The sequence below is a fragment of the Diadema antillarum genome, unplaced genomic scaffold (assembly GCF_040938485.1).
Source record: "Diadema antillarum isolate AM-2024a unplaced genomic scaffold, OU_Dant_1.0 scf00000030, whole genome shotgun sequence".
Taxonomy (NCBI): domain Eukaryota; kingdom Metazoa; phylum Echinodermata; class Echinoidea; order Diadematoida; family Diadematidae; genus Diadema; species Diadema antillarum.
Window position 1 is genome coordinate 1,293,870 of NW_027270919.1, and position 26,131 is coordinate 1,320,000.

A 26,131-nucleotide genomic window follows, 5' to 3' on the forward strand; every position below is an offset into this window, starting at 1 on the left:
TATACATTTGGTGATGGATAGCGTCTACATGGCGACCACGGCAGCTTTCGCCTTTCAGAGACGAGCAACACATCTGCATCGATCAAGTCAGAGCGCGAAAATGTTTCGGATTTACCTCAGATATCCGTCGCTATAGGAACCCCTCCCCCATCACTTCTTCTGGCCTGCTCTCTCCATCCTTTCTATCCTTCTCTGTCAATTTTCCTTGTTGCGACTCAGTTGGCACGAAATATCCTGGTATTCAATCTGAGATACCCAACACGTGACGTGCACTCACAAACACGCCATTGATGGAGGGGGGAAATCTCCCCAACATAATCAAGTAGCCCTTTATAAAGGACTGTGCAGTGTTGTACTCTGGGTTTTATGTACACAAAATACAAACGTGCATACAATATCTAAATACACTGTGTGTGGATTTACATCATAGTGAAAGAAAATTGAACAATGAAAAAAAAACACAACTTGAATGTCAGTATATATGTTTATGCATAGTTCTTTTTTTTCAGAAACCTCTAACTTAACTTGGTCACATATGACCATGACGTTTTAGTTCAAAATGAATTTCCTCTTCTCAGGAATGGTGGAAGAAATATACTTCGTTTGACATGAAGAGGCTGAGATCAAAAGTTCTGTCATATATCGCACCAATAATTACAAGAAACTATTATTATTTTGTAAAAATATAAAACATGTGACATCCACTTGCAAAACAGCTCGAGTCTCAGCATAGTGACGTCATAATCACAATACCGGAACACTCGACATACCTAGAGAACGCTGCATTTAGAAATTAATCGAGAGTCAGCCGTCATAACTTCCTTTATAAATCTCAGATTTGCTTGAGTAGGCTGATGCCGAAAATGTGCTCGGAATTTCATGAATGATATCAAATTTCGGTTATATTTAGAGGGAAAAGTCGCCTAAAAACTAAACAAAATAAAACAGAAGAAGAAATCCCCGAAAGCTTCATTTTAGTAAGCTCCTTAGAGATGACAACACCACAAACACACTCTTCGCAAGAGTCAAATTTAGCCGATTCCCGCACTGCTATCGGCAAGGGACGTGTAACAGGTGGATTTAGAAAGTTATTTATATTCCAGTGATGACATACTTTTTCTGTACGACAATTCGTGACGGGGTTGTTCAATATCGGGATTCAGGGGAGGGGTCGATTATGGATCGATTGAAAGCCGCAGGAAAAGTAACAGTGAAGAAGGGCGGGGTGTCACGCATTGCGGAAGTGACGAAATTCGAGTGTCGACACTTAAGAGCGTCATTTGTTGACTTACCAAGTTGACGAAAAAAGGAGCGCTATTTTCGTATATCATCTGCAGGCGATTCAAGAGTATGGATTTATCCAACCGAGTTGAACTTTACGACCGGCGTTCCCGTCGTCCCAAGCTTTAATTTCCGGTTTGGAATGGCTCCCTATCGCTGCATCGAGAGGTTGCTAGAGAGCTGGAAAAGACGGAGCGGGAGTAAAAAGAGAAAGAGAATAGGCAAAAGTGGTAATATGTCTCATTCTGAGAAGAGTAAATGTTGAATCTGCGGCGCTGTCTCAGTGAATGTCAAAGTCTCGCTGAGTAAAATGTGAGAGGCATAAAAGCGGCTCTGTGAATGAGTGGTTTGGATCGGCAAGATTCTCATTTTCAGTGGTATATCATGGCATATCGAGACTGTCACTCAACATTGCACGCCTTCTAGGTATCAAACAGACTTGGGACCAAGAATGCTAAAGCATCATCCTTGTTGTTGTTGTTTTTTCACTCTTATACTACGAAGCTTCAGAAAATCAAAGTTTCTTTCAATGTTATCATTTCATCCCTATAAGTCAACATGTATTCCTCAAGTTTCATTCAAATTATATGGTCAGGGGCGGATCTAGCTTTTTATAAAGGGGGGGGGGGTTGGGGCGGTATGCGAGGGAGCGGAGCGACCGAGCCCGAGCGAGCGGAGCGAGCGAGGGGGGGGGGGGGGAGGGGGTGTCCCCCCTCCCACAGTAGGGAGAATCTTTGAAAATCTGTGTGTGAAAATTGCGTTTTCTTGCATCTAAAACACCACTATTTTTGGTATAGAGGTCATTGCCATGTGCAATACATGAATAGAAAAAAATAAAATTACAAGTTTAAAAAAAGATAAGATTAAAAAAAAATGGTCCCCGGATTTTTTTTTTTTTTTTTTTGTTTGGGGGGGGGGGGTTGCAACCCCCACCCCCCCCCCCCCCCTCTAGATCCGCTTCTGACGGTTGTATGCATAGTTTTTGTTATCCATTTCATGAGGCATGTTTCCTGAACTAAAAGTCAGAGTCTGTGGGGGAAAATCGAGGGAGAACTGCGAAGAAAATTTTCAACAACAATCAGCAAAGTTGGGGTATATAACGAAATGTTAATGAGCATGCCCAGTCGTTTATATCCTTGTTTCCTCTCTTTGCTTTTATACCCACCATATGACTCTTTTGCTGTATATTCAGCGTCTGTAAGTGAGACAAAACAGTCTTTTTTTCTGTTTTCTTATTGATAGTAAATAATCGACGAAAACATACACAGAACTGAGTATATAAAGAGGTTACCGTTTCGTAACGGTAACACATGTTTCCCACTTTCCATTCTTGGCAGCAGCTGTATAGATGCAAACGGTTAGGATATCAACAACGTTCCAACGAGGAGTAGTTTGCCAGTTATTACTGTGTGAAGACGATCTGAAAGATATCACTTTTCATCCCTGATGAAACAAAATGGGTAGTTGGTAAAACCAGGACTACAGTCAACCTCTCTTTTGGCCGGGAGAAATTTGATCAATTTCCAGTTGCTCATTTCTTGGTAAAGGACCGAATGACACAAGAATGATTGCAGAAAGGACATACGACGTAGAGTTACGAAGGATCGTAACAGCCCAAGCAGATTTAGAAAATCTAGAAAGACAGATATGTGTGGAAAACTTCTAAGTTGCCGTTAGTTAGGGGAATTATCTGATCAGTGACTTTATCTTGATGTGACACATGAAGGATTCTGAAGAAAGCTGATAAACCAAGCCGAGAGCTTTTGGGATGTGGACCCTTAGACGATTCCCCAGGATCTTATTCATATTGTTACCAAAAAGAAAGAAAGAAAGAAAGGAAGGAAGGAAGGACGGAAGGACGGAAGAAAGAAGGAAAGAAATTTAGCTGTTCTCAGCGAACTCGACGCCGAGCCAATATTGCGCAAATAGTCTCACCCAGAAATTTGCAATACTTTGGTCATTTCGAGTTCGATCCACTGATCATTCCAGTCTACAAAAGTAAATTTTCCGGATCCCTGCGTGGAGTCAGTTAAAGGGGATGGCTAGTAACCGATCAGTGGGAATCAGTGGGAATGCTGGGAGATGATTGTTCCAATCCTTGTGGGATTCATTTAAGAGTTCATTATATATCTACTGTTGTGTGAAAATTATTTGCTTCACAACGGTCTCATATTCAAGTAATGTGCAGATTAATGCCCCGTCACTGACCACTCACGCTAACCTGGAAACATTAAACTGCACATTACTTGAATATGAGACCATTCTGAAGCAAATAATTTTCACACAACAATAGATATATAATGTACTCTTAAATGAATCCCACAAGGATTGGAACAATCATCCTCCAGCATTCCCACTGATTCCCACCGATCAGTTACTAGCCATCCCCTTTACGGAATCGCATGGATGAAGAGAATAAAAAAGGACACATGTGCATGACTGAAAATGTACCAAAACTCACAACAGGTGAGTTACTGTGAAGAGGTGGTTATCAATGTTACAGCAGTTGATTCTGATGACTTGTCTAGAAGATGAAATGCTCTTATGATAATACTTTGAATCCGTACGCACATAGGTATTGTTTTGTTCTGATACGTTTACAGAGTCACCATCCTTGCCAATCGCTTGCGTTGTGATGGTCTTCAAATTGCTATCCGCGTGAGCAGTTTAACTCGATCAAAGTTCTGTTAAGATCATAAGAGTCCAAGCACGTCGGGTATTCCTTATCTCTGTCCAACCGATCAAATCATAAGGATCGATGAATGTTATGATGAGGCACACAAAGATAAGGCACGAATGCTCATGGAAAAGAAAATGGAATAAATGACATTTTTAAGTATATTTGCAAGGGAAATGAAAACAAACGTGCTGCCTGGCTTGAAATTATTGCAAAATAAGGGAAAGATTCGACCATGATGATACTACTATCTTTCACATTGTAAAGTAGTAAATTGTCTGGAATACTCGGTCTTCCGTTGATATTGAGCTCCCATATTTTCCTTGCGGGAATGAAAGTATGCTGGCTAATGCAGCCAATCTTCTAATTGAGCCATTTGGGGGATTGGATAGAATGGTGCCAAATCGGATTAAGCACGTCAGCTTGAAATACATACGTGCACGGAATAAGGACAGGCTGATTCGAATGACAATGAAAAGTAATTCACAAAATTGATTCTTGTGCCGAAGTGTAGCGCGCGGAGAGAAACGGTCAGTCTTCATTCAGTTTTACAGAGGAGACAAACCGATGTACGCATAATTCAATTAGCGTGCTTGTCTGCTTCGCTGTCATATCATATCTGTGTTGAATATCGTCTTTCATTACTGTATGAATATTCGAAAGCTGCATTGCATTTGGAATGCATCTATGGCAAAACGATACCCTCTTTGCCATTCTGAAAAGAAAAGATATACTCGTTTATTGAAAGTCAACGAGGTTAGCAGTTTTTTGGTGTCAAAAAACCCAACCGCTTGAAATTCAATGAATCTGACTCATGTTACCATGAAAGCGCAGAGTAAAAATTTTATGCAAAAATTCTTATCGTTGTACCACTTTGTTACTGAGGAACGGAAAAGTTTATCGAAAACTATAAACTGTAAAGAGAAACTGGTTGGGGGTTGAAATCATGTTTTGTTTCTTTGTATTTGTTCATTTTGTCTTTTGGTTATTAGGTATTCCTGATTATACGAGACAATCTTTTGTCACGAACAATATCATTCTTGTTAAGGATTTTTTTCTTCAGTGTACGGTGAGAGAGAGAGAGAAAGATATTAAGTAAGAAATGTGTGTGTGTGTGTGTGTGTGTGTGCGCGCGTGTGTGTGTGTATTTGTATGTGTGTGTGGGAATGTATGTGTGAATAATCGTGTTTGCGCATTGGACCGCGTGTTCACACGTGTGTGTTAACGTTACCGGAATTCACGGTGGAACGCAAATGAAAATATCTCGGCGCCCTCTAAAATGCACAGCTGTGTCTCCGTGCAAACGTTAACTCTCCACCTATAACATTGTTAAGACCACCGCCCGTCTTCCATGCTGTTTTAACAGCAAATAGCAAGCTACCGCAAGAGGATCTTACCTTACTCATTCTTAAGGGGGTGCAGGTGATGGGGAAGGGGGAAGGGGTGTGCGTGGTTAAGATGGCAGGGCAAAGAGACTTTGCTTGGTAACCTTGGTGAGAGTCAGCCTTGTTCTTTCGGCGTGGCTCCATCTTGCTCTGTCATCGTCATATCAATATCTGACTCAACAGCGGTTATATTGTTTGTCTAAAGTTGTTCAGAACAAATCTTCGAATTAGAAAAAAAAACGTTCACACCGTTAACAGCTTTAGAGATTTCTTTTTTATATCAAGTGCTTATAGAATTTAACATTTCCCCTGGGGGGGGGGGGGGGTTCGTGCCTCGAAATGCTACGTTTTCAGTATCATTAACTTTCAAGTTCTCCTGGGAACAAAAATGTCCTGCATGTTATTCCGGAATGTCTTGACAGGAAATGAGCTTGTGTGTTTTTTTCCTGCCTTGAAAATCAAACACAGGTAGAGGGAAAGGTATGACAGCTCAGATGCAAACAATGCTGACGCGATAAGATGAAACTACACACATGCACCGATATTGGAATTTTTCTCTGTCCACACGGAACCGGCAAACTGAACACTGACAGTTTTCACAGACGAATCCTGCGTAAAGACAAACACTTCTCAGAAAAAAAAAATGGGTGTTACAATCTGAAATCTCGACCACAACCCTCCTCTCTCACTATCACACCTAGCTCTTGATCTTAGGGTGTGCTTTTTTCCTTGTCCAGTCATTATAAACATTGAGTTCTTGCTCAGTGAGATGCCCCTGGAAACAAGTGGCCCTTGAGACTTCAAGGGTCCATCCTTTAGTGCTTAAGACGGACGGAAGCGTGGGGATTGGTTGAGCGGACAGCAGGGGTAATTACCAGTGTTTTGTCACGACAGGCACGAATGGGGGAGGCAGACGACGTGACCAAAGGCACGTACGTAGCAGATACCAAAGTAGTTAGGATAACGTTTTCATTTCTAATTAGCTACAACTCGAGACGTAATAACGTTTCAAGCACTTTGTCAAGACTTGCCCATACTCGCGTGTTATATCCAAGGTCCATGAGATGTAAAAGTAAAGCTTTAGTTTGCACAATCTGCTGAGATATCAACTTCATCCAAACTCTTGCGATGAAAAAAACCCGGATAATTAACTGTAAACTTTTCCTTTTACAGAATGCAGGCACACAAGTTATGCAATGGAAGGTCTCATACACAAGCTCATCGGCGTGCTTCATTCGTAGATCTCTTGATTGATAAAGTGATACTAAAATTCCAAGATGATTAGATCGTTTTTAAAACTTACATTCATTTCTCAGCTATTGCTGTTTTTCTATGGAATATTCAGAAACCTTAGTCAAACACACACACACACACACACATACACACACACACATTAACTTAACAGCTCGGGATCGACGTGTTCGGATAGTAGGAAATCGTATAATCACGATTAATCACTAGAATGGTATCACTGGAATGGTTTGATTTAGCTGTATCTGATGTTGGATTCACTTTCAAATGTTTGAAAATGGCAGTTAAGCTGTTTTGCATTTATTAAACATTCTTGTGGCCAAGTTTTAAAAAAAGTGCCTCGGTGACTACGGTGTCAGGTACTTTGGAAATGAATAAACTCCAGGCATTTTAAAGTTGTAACAAGTAATTTGTCACAATAAAGGCATCACTCAGCACAATATCATCATGGTGGTATACCTTTTTTTCGATTTGCTTCTTAGTTAACATCGCTCTGCAATGGAATAGAAGTGTGGCAAATCACTAGAATATTCCAGTTCATTTCATTTTTTTTTTCCAGAAAAGTACTGCAATAAACACTCACTGACATGCTAAAGGGAATTGAAAATAAAAGTCTCGGTGAGAGTGCTTACACTTACGGAGAAAATTTAAGCAATCGCATCATTAGTTGTTGTTTTTGTCAACATTTCATTTTCATTATCAATCGCAATTTCGTTTTCATGACCCTATCTTCCTTCAATGTAAGAGATTGTGGTAGCATGTAGGCACGATGCACTAAGGTTTGGATTTTTTTAAAGCTGGAAATGCTGTTAAATAATGCCGCTAAGATTGGCGTGTTTGCGGCGCACAAAAGCAGACAAAAATAAAAGCGTAGACGAGGAATTAATATAGTAGAGCGATGCATCGTTTGAGGCCTGATAAGGCAAAACACACGCTCATCTAATGTGTCATGCTCAAGATTAGGACGGAGTAGACTTATCTGGGTAGAACCTTTCTACCTTTCTCCTCATGATATTAATGCCTACCGTTGATATCTAGGTTACGGCATGTAAACATGATATCATTAGGGCCAGACGGTGCAGGACATAACCGAACAGATGGATGCCATGAAGGTACAGGGCTCTAAGTGACGTATTCTGAATTAGCTGTACTAAAATAACAACGTGCATCCGTCCCCAATTATGGTCCAGTAAGAAAATGCGTTTCTGAAGGGGCAAGTCATTAAACATTGATTCATCACGTTAGAAACTCCAGATGCATTATGCACTAACAAGAACCTAGACAACTGATGATGGCAATTTTCTTTGCATACAATTTCTCCTGCCATTATCAAATATGGCATCTTAAACAACAAGATTTCATATCAGGAGTAAAACAAAAATGCCGATTAAAAAATCCATAATGCAGAATATACATACAGAACATCCTCATAATCATGATGGATCCTAATGCAATTCCAACTACTTTTAACGGAATACCCGCAGTCTCATTAAAAACAGTTATCATTCTCTTTCCCGAATGTGCAACCGGTATTTTCTTTTTCTTAGCATAACGGTCAGCAGAACAAACAAGGGACAAATGGTCTTACCAATGAGAAGAAAATACGAATGAGCTTCCTGTCAGTGATTAGACATTGAGATTAAAAGTCGTCATCTAGCGCTGACGAGAAAATCACCATGTCTCAGCGGAGCTCGCAGTCCTAACAGTCCGGATGACAACAAAGATCTGGTGAGAACTGTATGGCACGAAGGCACGCCTGTCCGAGTAACAAGAGACGACAGGGCCTACGAGACGCACGGGCGAGATTGGATGTAAAGCTACAGGCGAAAGGAGAGCGAGTTTGCGGACGATGTTTTCTCGCTGGTGGTCGGATGGCGAAATATTTGTTTCTCCTGTGCTGTTCATCGGGACGGACGCTGGGGGACGGAGGAATGGAAATGAACTTGCGGCCGCCGCGTTGAGTCATCGGAGGGAGGGCTGCGGACCGTTTGACGCGACTCGAACGGAAACCTGAGCAGTGGATGATGTACCTCCATTGACGGATTCCGTTGAAATGAATGTCTGTGACTGTCAACTGGTAGTCTAACGGTCAGACCCACTTTTAGTTTATCGCAAAGCCTCCAACAGTCGCCCGTGCATTAATCACAGATGATTGAGAGCTTTACTGGACCGTAATAGATGTAAATAAATATGCAATTTAGGCTTTTTCTACCATTAATGACCAACGTTTACGATAAGAATCAGAATGGGAGATCATAACAACGAATTACGACAGTTTTCAATACTTTTGTTTATTTTAGGAAATTAGTCGCTTTTCGAATATCCTGAAAAAAGGGACATAAAACCAGAAGGTATATGTGTATCTTCCAAAGTAGATAAAAAGAAGATTGAAAAGACGCAGTGTCTGTCAACGACGAGAAATCTACCAAGATAGGTCTGTACATGTAAAACTAGATAATATCTGTCAATGACGGAGAGATCTATGCCTCGGGCATTTTACGATTAGATTTGTCAAGTATAAGGCTAAAGAAATTATAGTGGCAAACATTGGATTCAAGCGAGGTTAAGTGGAATACAATGAAACCTATTCAAAAGATGACCTGTTTATACCGACCATCTGTCCTGAAAACCGTTTAATGTTCCCCTTTATCATTATCATCGTTTTAAATGTTAACTTTATATCTGTCACCATGAATGCTTTCATTTCCACTACAAATATAATGGCAATTGTCAGTAATTACAGAACTACCATCACTTTGCTTGATATTATTTTCATTGCCATCATTAATACTGTTAATATCATTACAATATCATTCATTTGGAATTAAAACTTAAAAGACGTCGAATGTCTAAATATGATAATAGATTTACAAAATTTGATTCCAATTGCATTTTCACGAACATAATATGGGGGGGGGGGGCAACCTGCCAAAGACGACGACCTTTCTTTTGGTGACCTTTTTTTAAACAGGTTTCATTGTAGATAATCATATACCGATAAAGTGGCTCAGTGAAATGCAAGTAAGGGCAGAACGCCCTCACTGTGATTTGTACTGTGCTACTTGCGGCCACCGTACATTGTCGACGACCGCTCGATCATTTTACATTCTAAAATAAGATGAAGAGCATTATCTTCCTTCTTTTAGAATAATTTGGGATAGATAATGTGGTGGAAATGAAGCAAGTTCCAATGATTTTTGTCTATGTATATTAAAATTGTTATACAGGTTGTTATCAGGTAATGCGTCGTATTGAATTCCAACCACCCGGGCAGGACCATGCTTTTGAAATGAGACGGATTTTATGGATGGAGATATTTCTCGAGGTGGTTCATAAACCAGTGGCACGAGAAGGACACCCATACTCTCCTTTCATTTCGGTCTGACGAAGAAGTTAAAGCTGAAGCGTGATGCTGATGTATAATATTGCATATATCATATGTGATATGTATATGATGTGTGTGTTTGTGTGCCTGTACTAATGCACAAAATTCTACCAAAGCCCGCCTAGAAGTAGAAAAGCTAGGTAGTCGTTTGGTTGGATTCTTATGTTTCTACTTGATGGCAAACACAGATAACTTGAAAATTTGACAATATACAGTTAAAGTTAAACTTTGGAAACGTTACCAGTTACCAAGGCAAATTACAGTGGAGAAAAGCGGCTTTGTTTTCTGATTCAGGATTTTTTTTTCGCCATTTCCAAATTCGTCTCTGTGTCATTAACTCTTCTCTCTCTAACTCTATCTATCAATCTACCTGTCTATCTATCTATCTGTCTATAAATCTATCTATCTATCTATCTATCTATCTATCTACAATCTATCTATCTATCTATGTATCTATCTATCTACCTATATACCTACCTACCTATATATCTACCTACTTATATATCAATCTACCTGTCTATCTGTCTATAAATCTATCTATCTATCTTTCTATCTATCTATCTATCTATCTATCTATCTACCTAATTACCTACCTACCTACCCACCTACCTATCCATCCACCTATCTATCTATCTATCCAAACTATCTATCTATCTATCTATCTATCTATCTATCTATCTATCTAAACTATTTATCTATCTATCTATCTATCTATCTATCTATCTATCTATTTATCTATTTATCTATCTATCTATCTATCGATCGATCGATCGATCTATCTATCTATCTATTTATTTATCTATTTATCTACTTATCTATCTATCTATCTATCTATCTATCTATCTATCTATAACTCTTCCTAAGTGTTCTTTAGATTCTCGGACTTTTTTTGTCACCTCTCTTTGTATCGTGTCTCCTCGCTTTGCTTCACAGGTCGAGAGAGTCACGTGTGTGAGTACAGGTTCAGAGCGGATGGGTTCCGTGACCGTTTCGGACGTGCCTATCAAAGAAGCCGCTCGCCTGGACGGAAGACCGCCAGTATCGGAGTGCCGGAGCGTATTATGTGCCGCGCTTCCCTCACTAATAGACAAATCTGGTATGACATCACGTTGATGACGAAAGCGACGCCATGTTGCTCTTTCCGAGTGTCCGCAGTGGGAAGGTTGACTCGTTGGAGAAATTGTTAGCTCGTGTGCTTTTTTATGTTAGATAATGCACGCAATATTGAAAATGAATTAAAACAGCAATCTGTTCCTACGATCCGACCACGATACAACCAAAGTCTCGGTCTTTCCTAGAAGGGGTCGGGATCGCTGCATACAATGCAAGTCTACTTCGAATGAGCTTTGATATGGATGAGTCGTGAATGTTCGCTTTCACAGAATGTGCAAGCTGGATGCGAAATATTTCGATGTACAGTTGATGAAACTTGGTTTCAACATTCACACATTAACAATCCACGTATACAAAGGCATGAAATTTCACCTTTATATCAAAGGGAATCTGATAGTTATGTTATGTGTTGTGTACAAACTGTGTTCTGTGACATGTTTGTAAAGTATTGATCCCACAGCAGCCACGGATTCATAAAGCGTCCCAGTAGTGGCTCCCTCAGTCCTGCAAGAATCTTGATGAAAGCAATAACCTGTAGAAGATAGCTTGAACGCAGCTGCTGTTAAAACAGAAATCGAATTGAGGGCGCTTCAACAAACCATGGAGTGTGAAGGAGGCAAGATCACAATTTTTTTTTTCCCCTGCGCAGACCTACTTGCGTCATGGAGTGCAGTGCTTATTCGAGTGCGTGCATGGTATGTGTTTGTATTTGTGTGTGTGTGTGTGTGTGTGTGTGTTTCGCACTCTCAGATTTATGTTTTACAACAAAAAGTTAGTAATGTTTATCCTCAGCTGTTTGTCTATGAGTACACTCACTAGAACGATAGCTAGCCGAATTTCTTTATTCCAGGGTGATTTATATAGCACAGGCATATACGCATATTTATGTATATATATAAAATATACATATGTATGATATTTATATAAAAGATATATACTTGCGTGTGTATATGTTTGTATGATTAATTTGATACCTATAATCATTATCCACATACTATATCTGTCTATATGTTTATCAAATACATGATGTTACTATGAACGTCTAACTGTATTTTATCCTTTTGGGTGTCGGCGTGTGCCACAAGTGAAAGTCATACATCCCTACTTGACACAGGGGATAAAGGAGAGAGAGAGAGAGAGAGGGGGGGGAGCGGAGGAGACAAATTTTACATTGCTTTTTGTATTCATGGACTGAATTATCGCCTGGTGTGAATTGTGCCTTTAAGGCACAAGAGCAGCGGCGGGTCCTCTGGCTCAAGAATCGTGCTGGCGTCTGGTGCCGCACGAGTATAGCAGGGATAAGTTTAGCCGCTCGCCGCGAGTCTCTATACGGACGAGTGCGTAACCGGACACGTTTACTCTCCCCAGGTTAAGTGAGTGACCTATAAATGGGTCGTCGGAACACTGCACTATGTTGGTTTTAAATGGGATTCCCAGAATACTTCCCTCGACACTCCTATACTGGGAGGCACTAGCTAATCTATCCAGAGCCTTCAAACCACACCAACGCTCTCCTCTGGAGGCAGTTGTGCAGCCGAACAGTGACCGATTACACCCGCTTTAAACTCTTCCCCAGCTCACTGGAAGCACGCAGAGCACACAGCATGGCCGAGGTGTGTACTTTCTCAATTATGGACTCAAACTCGGGAATGGTGTGGCTCAATCACTGCGGGTAATCGATTTGTTTACCTCATGGCCCCGTCCTGTCATATTGGGCTATACGTGGCCATCCCGAGTCCCTCAAAAGGAACCAAAATACCAAGACTTGCACCTCAACATCTCCAAATTGACTGATTTGTCCAGCGATGACGAGAGACGTACGAACAAACTTGTCCCTCTGCTGCTGTTTGCCACACCACTCATACGTCATGTTTTGTTTTTCCCCGTTCGTAAGATTTTGTGTAAGCTCTGAATTACCATACTTCAACAAAATAGCCTATTGTATACTGCCAACTATGCCTTGGACACTATTTCTTTCCTTTTTCGTCTGAGAAGACGGAAAGACAACCATAGAATAGTCTTTCCATAAAAAAACAGCATCCTCCACTCTCGGAGCTTCTACCTCTTTCCTTAATACTCTACATGAGACCCTGGGAAAATGTGTACAAATTGGGGGAGACTTATTACAAAGACAAAATGTGAGCATTACAGCGGAAAGGAATAAGTTTGGAAAATAAGCCATATAGCTAAAATGCGACCGTCTATGTTTCAGTGGCTTACCCAATCCTACCTATTGTGCTCTGGGATTATTGTGAGCACGAAATATAAACCGCAAAAAGGAATATTTTTGAGAATTTTCCCGAGCGACAAAATAGCGGATTTTCTTGCTATCTCCCCCTCCCATTGCCTTTGTTTTTTGTTTTTGTTTTTGCAAACAATTCATAGGAGTGGAAACATGAAAATGTAGGCTCGCTCGAACTTTCGATGTAATTCCCAGCAAAAGCGTATAGGAAGTTTATCCGTCTCTTCGATGAGCCGTGTTGCCAATACATCAACCCCTTTGAAATCTAAGGTAGATATTGACGTATTACATCTGACAGGTATAGGAGAATCCGTACGAGAGGTGCACGCTAGACGAATCCAATCAATAAGTCATCTTCTTGGAGGTCAAAATGTAATATATGACTATGCGAGCAGGGGCTGATGTAAGCAATACAGGCGATGTACTTGGGAGAGAGCCTTTCAAAATGCCGACAGCGATACGTGTCCGTTTCGAAGCAAGAAGGACGTTACGTCCATCCTTGCTAAAAGCGATGTAATCCCCTTTATAGAGAATGGGCTTCTTGTCTAGAGAATATTCAGAATCGTTTAATCACGTGGGATGTTTTCCGCGCGCCATATCCTGACTTAACGTGGCAAACTCTCTGTCTTACGTCTTAGCCGTTTGTAAATGCGAATACATACAAATAATGTGAACATTGATAATACAGGTAAGCGTATGTGACAGGCCCAAGGTCTCTCTAACGTTTTTAAAGGCTGTAGTAGGAGGGGCCGATATGCACCTCAAAAAGGAATCAATCCCATTAATCTATTTTACTTTGGTACTAGCAGCACAGTTTCACCAAATTTACCAAAGTGATGACCAGAATGGCAAAGTACCAGGAACACTGGCGCTAAAGGCAAATTCTTTTAAGTATGTTTATAATCTGAAATTCGACACTTGGGTATAATACCTCTCACCAAAATGTGTAACTATCACAAAATGAACAAGAGAGAGGCGGAGAAGAAGGAAGACTAGTCTTATCTTAGATGTCGTATGTCTTTCGTGAGACCAATTTTATCCCATTTTGCTCCACTTAAGCGTGAGAGAAACACAAGTAGATAGATAGAAAGAGAGATAGAAGAGATATTTCGTGTTCTTGAAAACAGATGCTTTGTGTTTCATACTGTTTCTCATACACCTTTTCTTTCAGTAGGAGAGAGCGAGTGAGACCAGCAAGATTATAATCTGCCAACTCTCTGGAGAGAAATATTCACGTTTCAGCTCAAAATAAAATCAGAACGTAATACTATGTAATGGGTTTAAAAAATTGTTAATTGTCCAATCCATTTTGTAGTCTATGGTGTCTTTTTTACCTCAGAAAAAAAAACCCCATACATTTCATTGAGAGTAACTAAAGAAGGAAATGCAACAAGTGTGGTACAAGGAGTCACATTATCTCATTCTTTTTTGTTTCTACGATTAAAATATATGGCATTCAACTTTTTGTATTGAAAAGTAGAGCAATGTTAAGGAGCGTTTGGAGTTCGAGTTTAAGACTGGATCCTTTTTTATTGAAAGGTAGACATAACTTCGGGAAATTAAACATTACTCTCACACAATTTAGAATATTACAACCCTACCTGCAATTTTTCTTTCAAGTCAGCACGACCAGTTATTATGTTAGCCCGTTTAACTGCTTCCATGGAGAAAATACTCTTCATTCTGCCTCTCTCTCTCCTCTCTCTCAACTCATCATCAACGACACCTTAAACTGTGTGAAATAAGAGGAGGTTCAAATTCCACGGCGCTAATATAGAGTTCAATGGAAGAATGCATTTTCTGCAAAATCACATTAACAGAACAGACATCTCAAGTATCCTTTGGGAGAGTAGCATAACAGTTATTGCACTGAATTAATCATAGATATCAAACAAGGGAAACGATTGAAGAGTACTTTGATGAACAAGGGAACGTGCCCCTTTTAATATCCTGCGACGCGAATTTATCGCCAATTGTCAACAGCCATGCGATACGGGACATCATGTTTTGTCACCCTCCGTTTCCCGCGCAAACACTTTTCATCTCACCCTCGCGACCGTCTGCTCTCCAGCGCGAAATTCTGAGTACTGTCTAAACTCTTCTCTTTCTTGAGTGTGAACTGGCAACCGTGTTTCCGCTGATGATTGAGAACCACTTCACATTTGAAATATGATGCTAGTATCTTCCTCTTTGCGGTCTACGCGGAAGGAGCGCTGTGTTGTGTTACAATATTACAATTCCATGTAAAATGATCGTGCTGTAACATCATCCAAGTTGTTTGAAAGTGAACTGTATGAACGACAAATTTTCTGAACTAAGAGTTTAACTATAATATGGCAAGTATGAAATAGCCTACCTCGGCCTTCTCGGTGCGTGCATATCCAACTGATTTGATAAAGCATAACCTACGCATCTTGCGAATGGCACGCGTTCGCAAAACTCGAACGATTTTTTTCACACCGTCCTTTAAAATGTGAATGGCAAAAACTCGCTTCCTCTCGGTGCTTTTCGAAAATGAGACAAGTGCTACAAAGTTTCTTACATTTCATCCCGCTCTCGAACCAACATCCACGCTCTACTTCTCACCCCTCTCACACCATCGCAACAATGCTGTTCACGTTCCTCCGAGACTTTAACTACCCGACACAATAACGATATTAGCAAGTGTAGCATGAAAGTGCGATATTTTGTCTATACACTCACACATCCACACACTCACACACTCACGCACACTTCTCACCTACGCTCGCTGACACACCTACTTCCTACAATTTCACAATCGCACAGACCTATGTAGACCGAAAGAAGGGCAGCATGTGAGTTCCTAGGATTATAGGATGAATACTTTCAAGTCAATGTCCGAACACTGATATAAAGAACACCCCCCCCCAAAAAAAAAAAAAAGAAGAAGAAGAAGAAGAAGAAGAAGAAATGCCCCATACCCCAACAAGAAAACAACAACAACATTAACAAAAAAAAGTAGTATTCTACAAAAGTTATAACTACTGTGTTTTCCTAATTGGCTGGTTTGATATTACAAGTTACTGATATAATGTATATATATATATATATATATATATATATATATATATATATATATATATATATTTATGTATGCAGTATAACTATATACATGCACAATTTTCTCTTTCAATAGCCTGGGAGCCTAGTGCTAGATGTTTTATTCAGCCTTTTCTAGTTTAATTTGTGTCAATACTTGAATTCTAGTTTGCATTTTATCGCCCATTGCATATCTCGTTATCATTAAAAACTTTTCTTGGGTTCTTTTTCTTACAGGCACGGAGAAATTTTCAATAATGAATCAAGTTAGTCTTGTACCATCCGCTGAGCTGATTAGAGTAATGCATTTTCCATTTCCTACCATTCTGACAGAAAGTTTTATAACAAACAGAAAGCAGATACTTTGGTTCGCGGTATTTTTCGATGTTTGATAAAATCTTTCGTGGAGCATAAGCGAACGATTTGTGGCAACACTCTATTCTATTTTCACCTCTCGCTGCACTACAGTGCGATGAACTTTGAATGCAATAATGTTCGTGCGAACGAGTCCGCTTCTGTCTCGGAATTTACACCGTTAAGTCCGTCGCGAAACCAAACTTTGCATTTCCAATAACCAGAATACTTCTCAAATCCTCTGCTCACTCACAGCGACAGCCTAAATCATTCCTACCTTCTGCAGTCAGACATTATTGATCATCAATTTCCAAGACTCTCTCCTTATCGAGTGGAAGGGTGGGGAACACCTGAGCGTTCGTGGTTAGTCTCCTTCAGCATATTGACGAGCTGTAGACTTCTTCATTAGCATGGTTGGTTAGAGCTGAGGCTGCTAAACACCCGAATGATAAGACTGATTCGGAACGAAGAGCCGCTGTAATAATCTGAGGAGACAGGTACGAATAGAATGCCAAAACTGGCCAGATTTCCCGTAACGACGTGTGCAGAGTCTTGAAAAACCAAACAAAAACCAAACAAACAACCCATCGGAACAAATCGTGTATGAAGAAGGGAAGCAGACAGCATGCAAAATGACACTCACAGCTTGCACACGGAATGCACTTTTCCCGCGCTGAATTTTGGACGTCAGACTTTAATACTCAAAATGCCTTTAGATAGCTCGTATCCCGCCACCACCCCTCCCCCCTCCCCAGAATAGGTTATATCCGGTTTGTTCCTTTACATTGCATGATGCATGGACACAATGCAGCAACGTCAAACTTTCTTTGAGCATTCATTAATGTTGTCAATTTAAGATTGAACCTCAGATTCTAAGGATATTCCCCAGCTCGCTGACGCAAGCTGACATGTTAAATGGATGACCAGCAGTAAAAATATTGCTTTCCGTAACTGAAGAGACTCAAGCTGACATTATGACAGCATTAGCAGGGCCTACTGTTTTACGTTGTGAATATGATTAATGTTACCAGATTTATATTGCAACAAATTGATTAGAATTTATTTGATTTTATTTGCTTGTGGCCGCTAAGAAAGCATTGGATGATTGTAAGCAAGCACCTTATACCGACAGCTGGAATTAAACACCTTCCGAGGCCTAGGCAATGAGCACAAAGTGCCTTTCCCAGGGGGAACAACCACTGCAGGCACAGGACTCAAACCAGGGACCGGAGTAAGTTTGAATAAACTTTGAATAAGTTTCTTTACTAGTGGAACTTTCATGACAATTGCTTGTAGGAATTTACATATTTTGCTTTGCCTTGTTTGATCAGGTATACATAGCCTCCAAAACTCTTCCTCTAAGACCCTTAACCCTCGACAACTCTGAGCATCCCCATAGATTGGTCCGTGTACGGAAAGCCGTGGAAGCTCTGATGAGATTGGGACCTCGGAACCAAATCAACAGACCCCTGGCGGAACGCCGTAACCCAACACAAGACCAATACTCCCGCGCGTGCCAAATCAAGTGGGCATCGAAAAATCGAACCAAAATGAACAGCGCAGCCCGTTCTGGCTATACCGGTCGGGTAAGCGGGCCTAGCAGATATTTTACCCCAACCATAGCCAATCCAGGAGCCGTCACTCACATGCCGGACATTATGCTTTCGTCGACCCAGATTTACAAAAGTAACTTTTAAGGAGAAACAAGAACACACCATGACACACATTGCTATAATTGTGAAGAATGAACAGGTGTGCCGGCGGGGGGGGGGGGGGGGGGGGGGGAGGAGGCATTCAATTTAGTGACGTGATCTAGTGATTTTTGTTTTTGCCGATAAGAAAAAGGAGTTGGGGTAACTCTATATCTGCCAGGTCCACGCAAACAGACTTCACAAGTGAGTTGTTACAGTGAAAGCCGAACGTTCAGATACACCAAAATCGTGGACTTTCCACCCATTTTTAAGAATCGGAAGGCAATGTCCTAAAATGAAACATAATTTGTAAGAACACTTCGGATGCCATGATGCGTAACATAAAAACATTATTCTTAACGTTGACATTAGCGAAGGGGCGGTGAGTTACATATTGTAGCTCAGTCGGTAGCGCGTCTGCGCCACAATACGATCCAAAGGACCCTGGTTCGATACCCGGGTCCCACTGAGAAATGTTGTGTGTAATCATACCGTCCCCTCTAGTAAGAGGCAAAACACTCTGTCCTTTGGATAGGACATTGAAATGGAGGTCCCGTGTGTGAGAGAGTCACAACTCATGCTCTCATGAAATGGTGCATCCAAACATGCTATGGAGCGATATATGAGAGCAAGAATCGTCCCTCCTATATAGAATAACACAAAGCCTCAAACTGATACATCAAATTACGCCAACTATCATCATGCTTCAAAGGATAGAGAGATCTGATTAAAGCTGAAAATCTACGGAATAAAAACAAGCAGTGGTGATACTGCTTACATCAACAGGTTTCTGCGCCCTCAAAATAGCAAAGAGAAAGTCTCCGTACACCTATCCCCGGGGCACCTATCATGTGGAAATCCTTTTCGATGTCGTCAAAGCAAAGTATGTAAAACCAATGAACGTTTTTTTCTTCTTCTTCGGGCTGAATAGGGACAGAGGTCAGGCTTGCCATCGATTGGGCAAAATTATGAATTCCCGCTGGGAAAAATATGGCATAGCTTTTGCCTCTTTGTGTTATGCTAACGAGAAATGAACACAGGAAGATATAGTCTTCGCCGTGCCATGGGGCACAGCGAGGGGGTACACTGTGGGGTACGATTTCTTGACGCTGCCCAGTGGGATGGGGAACGGTTTATCAAAGAAGGCGAGAAAAAAGACGCCAATTCGCAGGGTAACGGATCAGAAATAGTCATGATAATTATACATTTTTTGATTGTACGCCATGTCACATGATACATGAAAGCAATGCTGCGCGGATCATTTCACCGCAACATATCAGAGGAAATTATTCATGCAGGGGACTTGATAAACACAATGACGTGAATGCAATGCAGAATGACGGTGAAATCCAATCCAATGGCCGTGGAACCTGGAAGGGGGGGGGGTCTGAACCTGCTGTAGCTGCCCCTCCCCCCTCCCCCACACACTTTTGGCTCTTTCCTATAAAAAAACAATCAAAAAAGAACGTCAAGGAAACCCATGACTAAGTGCATAAAGATATTAGACAAAATAAAGTGTGCACGTCTCACAAAATGGAGTGTGTGTATACTTTGGGTATCAGATAGGATCTACGAACCCTTTCAGTTGTTAATTTCCTATGTGAGTTGGATTGTAGTTGAAGACGTGGCTGCGCTAGTGAATTTAAGTTACAATAAAATCTATACTGAACCGTGTTTGATGTTGATTACTCGTGTTGATATCATTTTTCCTTTCTCTCTCTTGCAGCCAATGAGCTCAATGAAGACACTTCTCATTTATTTTGTTTTTGTTTTTGTTTATGAGGTGCTTCATGGATTGCTCCTCAAGGGAAACTCGATAGCTTGGGGCGAAGGTCATAAATGGATTACGTCTTAATGTGTTTCGAAAAATCGCCACATGAAAATCGATCGTGCTCATCGAATGTCTGGCTGCCTGCGCAACCAGCTCGCACATTCGCGCCGAACGTTGCTTTGTTTTCCTTTTACACCGCATCTTCTGGCACTCGCTATGTGCGACGCTGTTGCAGCGGCGAGGAAACGGACCCTGGAATATTTGCTATGTCGCGACCTTCACCACAGTTCGGTCGGAAACCCTAAAGGGAAAATGACATTCAGTTATTCGCCAATTGGGAACACGTACACAAAGCGCAAGGAATCGCCCCAAAGCGATGAACGGAGGGGAAAATACATAGCCGCAAAATCGATGGGACAGCTTTTTCCGCATACGAGTCTAGTTCCGGCATGGCGCGTGTTAAAGGACGAAGGCAATGTCCGTATTGAGGGGTACAAAATACAAAAGATCTTCTTTTTTATTATTGTTATTTTTTGTGGGGATTTCTTTTCGACAAAATATCACTGCCATTTCTTTGCTTGACTAAAACGCCATGGTTTTTGTTTATGAATGTTCTGGGGAAAAAGTCAGCAGTGATGCATGGTATTGGTGCTACTAAGTGAGTAACAATCAATGAGAAAAAGAAAAGACAATAAGAAAAGACATGTAATGTAAAGATTCTTATTATCGACAAAGTGTATGACAGAGGATTGGTAAGAATGAAGGAGGTAACAAAACAACGTTCGCTAACATTTTTTTCTTTACTGTGACAAACTGAGTATGAAAAAAAACTATGAACTTTCGCAGTCTGCTTCGGTATCGACTGATATTAATGGTGCCACTGAATGTTATGTTATAATGAGTTGAATTAATGCGCACCAAGAGATTTGGATAATTTATCAACTAATTTGATCCATGCAATATCACATTTTTCTTATCGTTTTTCACATCAATAGTTTTTTTCCATTTACAACGCCCCCTCCCCCTCCCCCCCCCAAAAAAAAAAAGATAAAATGCGATGTCAATCAAATAGAGGTTATAATCCCTTATTTAATTTAGAGCGTTGACGGTACGTTTTGCGATCCCCCGTGCCGTAATATGAGCGATCATCAATCTCAGTATGACAGATAAAACAAAGCTTCATCCGTTCCACTCTAAATATTAATGCAATTTAACGCTCTTTAACAGCGGGCGTATTTGCAACTGCGTGCTGTAACATCACGGAAGGTAATCATATTGCACAACCATCCCGTCAATTTTCATCATTGCATATTTGCTCAGAAGTGTGGCCGCAAACAAACTTGACAAGACAGGTCCCCCAGGAACCTCATTTTCGCTGCAGGAGCGTCGTAATGTCATCCCGCTCGGTAAACATCGCAGGGTTATTACAATCATAGAGTTTACTTTGCTCTCCTCACTCACACGTCACAGACCGATCGTCCGCGCGCATCAAACCTTGCCTTTATTGGCTGCTAATTGGCGATCCTCATCACCGCGCGTGAACCGTCCACGACATGGACAAGGAACACAACCTTGATAGACAGTTCTACGCATGCGCAAGAACACAGCATTATTAAAGTAGGTACATATACCACGTAGTTCGGATGACCTAAAGCTATTGTGGCCTTTTAGACAAAACGCTATTTGACAAAGTTGGGAATTTGAAACACCTGAGCCTGGTTTGAATAAAAGAAATATCGTGGCACGAGTGTCGGGGGAAAAAAACCCCGCCGAATTATGTTCTGATGATAAACCTTGATGAGGGTTGCATCCCTGTGGTATTTGCTGAACGAGCACAAGTGACAAAACGGCTTAAAAGGGCAAAAATGCAAAAACAGCTTACACACATTTGTGTGTGTGGGACAACGTATTGTTTGTTGTTTTTTATTTCTATGAAAATATATCAGCATTAGTAATTGTATTGTATTTGTTAGTCAATTTTGACGCTTTCTTTCCTGAATGCATCGCAAGAATGTTTAGGACAACCCCTTTAATACTCATGCTTTTCGACCAAATTTTCATATCATACTTCAAATAGATTTAATCAACTCAATTGTCTTTGTCTCCAACATGTCCTTGGAGGTTCTATAATTGTAATGATGTAGGCACAAATATCCATTGTCAACCCTGATCCAGAAATGCTTCATGATATATTTATGCTGGCAACCAAGATGATCATAATTATTATTCCGTGCCAAGTCCGCGATAAACCCACCAGAGAAAAGTCGTACACACACAGCGACACACAGTCCCCCGGTTACCCATGTGCCTTCTCAAATCAAGACTTCATTAGAAAGGAAGAATGCATCACGACAATTTGATTAACTCATGTCTTTAAGTGGTTATCATTCTGAACATTCGAAGGTAGCCATTGTTTACCAGGATGGCTTTGCTATGTGTTCTATATGTTTCTCTCGGTCTGAATCTATTTCCTCTCTCTCTCACTCCCGCTCTCCAAGGGACCTATTGTATACAGGTTCATTAGCGTTTTCGTTTCCTCCCATTAGAAATTGCAAGACCTAGCTATCTATATAGACACTGGAACTTCGGTGTCCTCAGCATGCTTTTCATTATGACTATGTGCAATTCGAGCATTAAAACGTTTTAGATTGTTAATTACATAATGTCTCTCCAAGAGAGAGAGAGAGAGAAGGAGAGAGAGAGAGAGAGAGAAGGCGGGAGAAAGAGAAGAAAATAGAAAAAATGAACTTTAATGTATTTTTGTTCTTGTCAGAAGGAAACTACTTTTAAGGCCACAACATCCTCACGATATGAAACTAGCATTTACAATTGTGACCATTTTCAACGTTTTATAAAAATTGTGGCGAACATTTCAAATTCCGTAACTTTTTTTTTTTTTTGGGGGGGGGGTATGTTTTCCTTCAGCTTTTTTTTCAAATAAGTGAAACTTTCCTTCTCCATTTGTTCCATATTATTCCATAAAAATACACGTAATTCATTGTCGATTGATTTTTAGGCATCCTGCCTGTCATTGCTTCTCAAAAAAGTGGAGGTATTTCGGCGTGAGATATGTTGTTTGCGTCAGGGGATTTACTCAATTGTGTGCTATCTAAACGTTAAACAATACATCTCTCTGTTCACTACCTCACGAAGCTCCCACAGACGGGACTTCAGGTCTGTTGAGCATATGCATGTCACTGCTCAATATGCCAGCTTTGGGATTCTGAATTTTGCTGGAGATCCATGGAATATTCACCAGGCTGGCAGATCGATCGGTCGTCTGCTTCATAAAGTAATAACATCAATCCCGCGGGAACATGCAAGGCTGGGCATGGCCAGCAAAGCGCCGCTAACGTCAGCTTTGCTGTGTTACGGGGTGTCTCTTCCAGCAAGTATCGTGATGGATTACAGTCCCAGTAAACCAACACAATATTTCAGTCGTAATTCCTCAACGGTTGGTTGTCAGATCACAGCTCACACCACACCAAGTTTCTTTTCTTCTCAATGAAATCATCATGTAAAGTTCGTGAAAATTACCAGATAGTAATGCCTGATTCTAAACTTAAAGGAGACCTCTGGATGATTTTCAGATTTTTACATTTGAACAACTATAAACATGATAAATTAGTTATTCTGAGGACAGAGTTTCAGAATTTGTGATAATTGGGATGAAGAATGAGAATATTTTCAAAAAATTAGAACAAATTGCAATGAACAAGGATGATGACATGCAGAGTCACCATAAGAATGCATGAGTTGGGGCTCAAGGAAGCAGAACAAAAGAAGAAGGCATGCATAGATTATAAACAGGTGAACTCGCAAGCAAATGGTATTGTAATGGAATTACACTGCTACATTTCTGAAATATGTGAACCTCCTATGTCATCATCCTTGTTCAGTGTAATTTGTTTAAGGTTTTTCAAAGTATTGTTTCTCTGCTCAATAACCACAATAAATTCCACAAATTTATACATGGAGTTGTCGATTTATGTGCTACATGATGTGAAATTATGAAAATCGTCTGGAATGTCCTTTTAAGGTACCTTATATTTCGACCTAAGTTGTATAAAGCGTACTATCTGTACACAACTATCTTCCCCTTGAGAGAAAAAGATTCCTTTTGTTCCCAAGGAAAAACGAAGGGGGTCTTCTCTTTGTGATTTCCAATCTGGGACTACTGAAACGATTTGAATTTGTCGAGAACCCTTTGCTAGTTATATGAAGTCCACCTATTAGTCGAAATTTTCAGACAAACACTCACATAACCCCCTTCCCCCCAAAAAAACAAACAAACAAACAAACAAACACCAACAACAACTGAGGATTAATCATTATGAAACGATAAATAACATATATATGATGACATTATTTGTCCACGTTTAAGATATCAAAGGTTGATGCACTGTTTCGTTTGCGACCAAAAACTTTCGTAAGAAATAATCACGTCTCTAATAGTTGCTTGTGCCCAATGCACTCTTTTCAAAGGGTGGAAAACTATTTCAGAAGGCAGTGCATGCTCTCAAGTTGGGAATCGTGATTTTAAGTAACTTTGCCCTCGGCGACGCCACGGTCAGATTACAGTATCTTTATGATCAGGTCGAGAAGGAGGTATCTATGTGTGTGTGTATGTGTGTGTGTGTGTGTGTGTGTGTGTGTGTGTGCGTGCGTATTTTAGGTATATCCTATTGCATATGTCTCATATGTACAGACGATGACAGACGAATACATGTACTAGAAAATTGACAATATAGTTTGATGAAAGATCAAAGCATTACCAGATTAACGCAGGGAGAACGGTAAGCACGACTTAGTTCACGCCTTTGTTGCTCCGTGGGATCTTATCAAATTATCTGCATGGGTATGCACATGCGTGTGTATGTTTGTGAGCTAATATGAATTTGATTGTTTTGGAATTTATTCCCAAGCAGAAGAAAAATCCTTTCCCAGTTCTATGAACAGGACAGGAAAAAACGATTTCATGATTTTGTTATACTGATTACCTAGCTCTTTTCAGTAAGGATGTTCTCAACCAAAATGTTATTCCTTTTTTTTTTTTTTTTTTTGCTGCCGAATTGCTCTGCTGTTAGGAAGCGTTCTACGGTTTTTACAGCAAAACTGATGAATTTCAAAGTAAGCGCTTCTCTTATCACTATTACGATTGCAAAATCTTAATAAGCTGACTTCATGAATCACTAGAACTTACAATCAGTCGAGTTCCATGACATCTCAGTGATGCCTGGTAAACAAGAGCCTTATACCCTACCTGGAGACTATTTCAATCTTGCAGTAAACTTTTAAGTTATGAACGCGGCGCCGTTTGCTATCAAAAATTTCTTCCCAAAATGAATAGCATCATCGAAATCGATGGCTTTGACATTTTGAAAAAGAAAAATTACTTCAGGTAGAACTTTGGAAGGAAAATCGCAGATTTCTCCCAAATGACACTGTTTTCACTCGCATTGCATTGGTTCAATGGAACATTCCCATCCAACTGCTTTAGTCTGTATATAAAAGGATTTGTTCGGAATTTCCTCGGTTGATCTCCGAGTGAAGCCACGAAAGCGAGATGACGTATTGTAGTCCGCTTCGTTTCTTGATGTACATTCAGGCGCGAAATTTATACCGTCGACGTCAACGTCTGCACTACAAAGGGCTCCGAATAAGCCATTGACTTTTTTGTTTTGCCTATTTTCATTTCCTTTCATTCTATATTTTGTGAGGAGCACATTCTTCCTCATCATCCCGTCACGCCGACAAACCAAGTGGTCTGGCTACCAAGAGGTTATTTTCAGCATCCGAGACGCCAATCTGCATCCGTTTTGATGCTATATCTGTTGGCAGGATTTTCGACGTGGTTGGAAGGCAAACTCCAGCTCAGAAATGAATAGCCCACTGAACTTCATAGAGATGAGTTATTTCCC

At 40.5% G+C, this 26,131-nt stretch overlaps 1 long non-coding RNA gene across 1 annotated transcript in view; it reads right to left on the reverse strand.

The window, feature by feature from the left end:
* LOC139740643 (uncharacterized) overlaps positions 1–26,131 on the reverse strand; it is a 151,723-nt gene that overhangs the window by 49,138 nt on the left and 76,454 nt on the right. The window contains exon 3 of the long non-coding RNA XR_011711577.1: positions 1,293–1,461. This is a non-coding gene — a long non-coding RNA (uncharacterized lncRNA). The remainder of the gene's footprint in view (positions 1–1,292; positions 1,462–26,131) is intronic.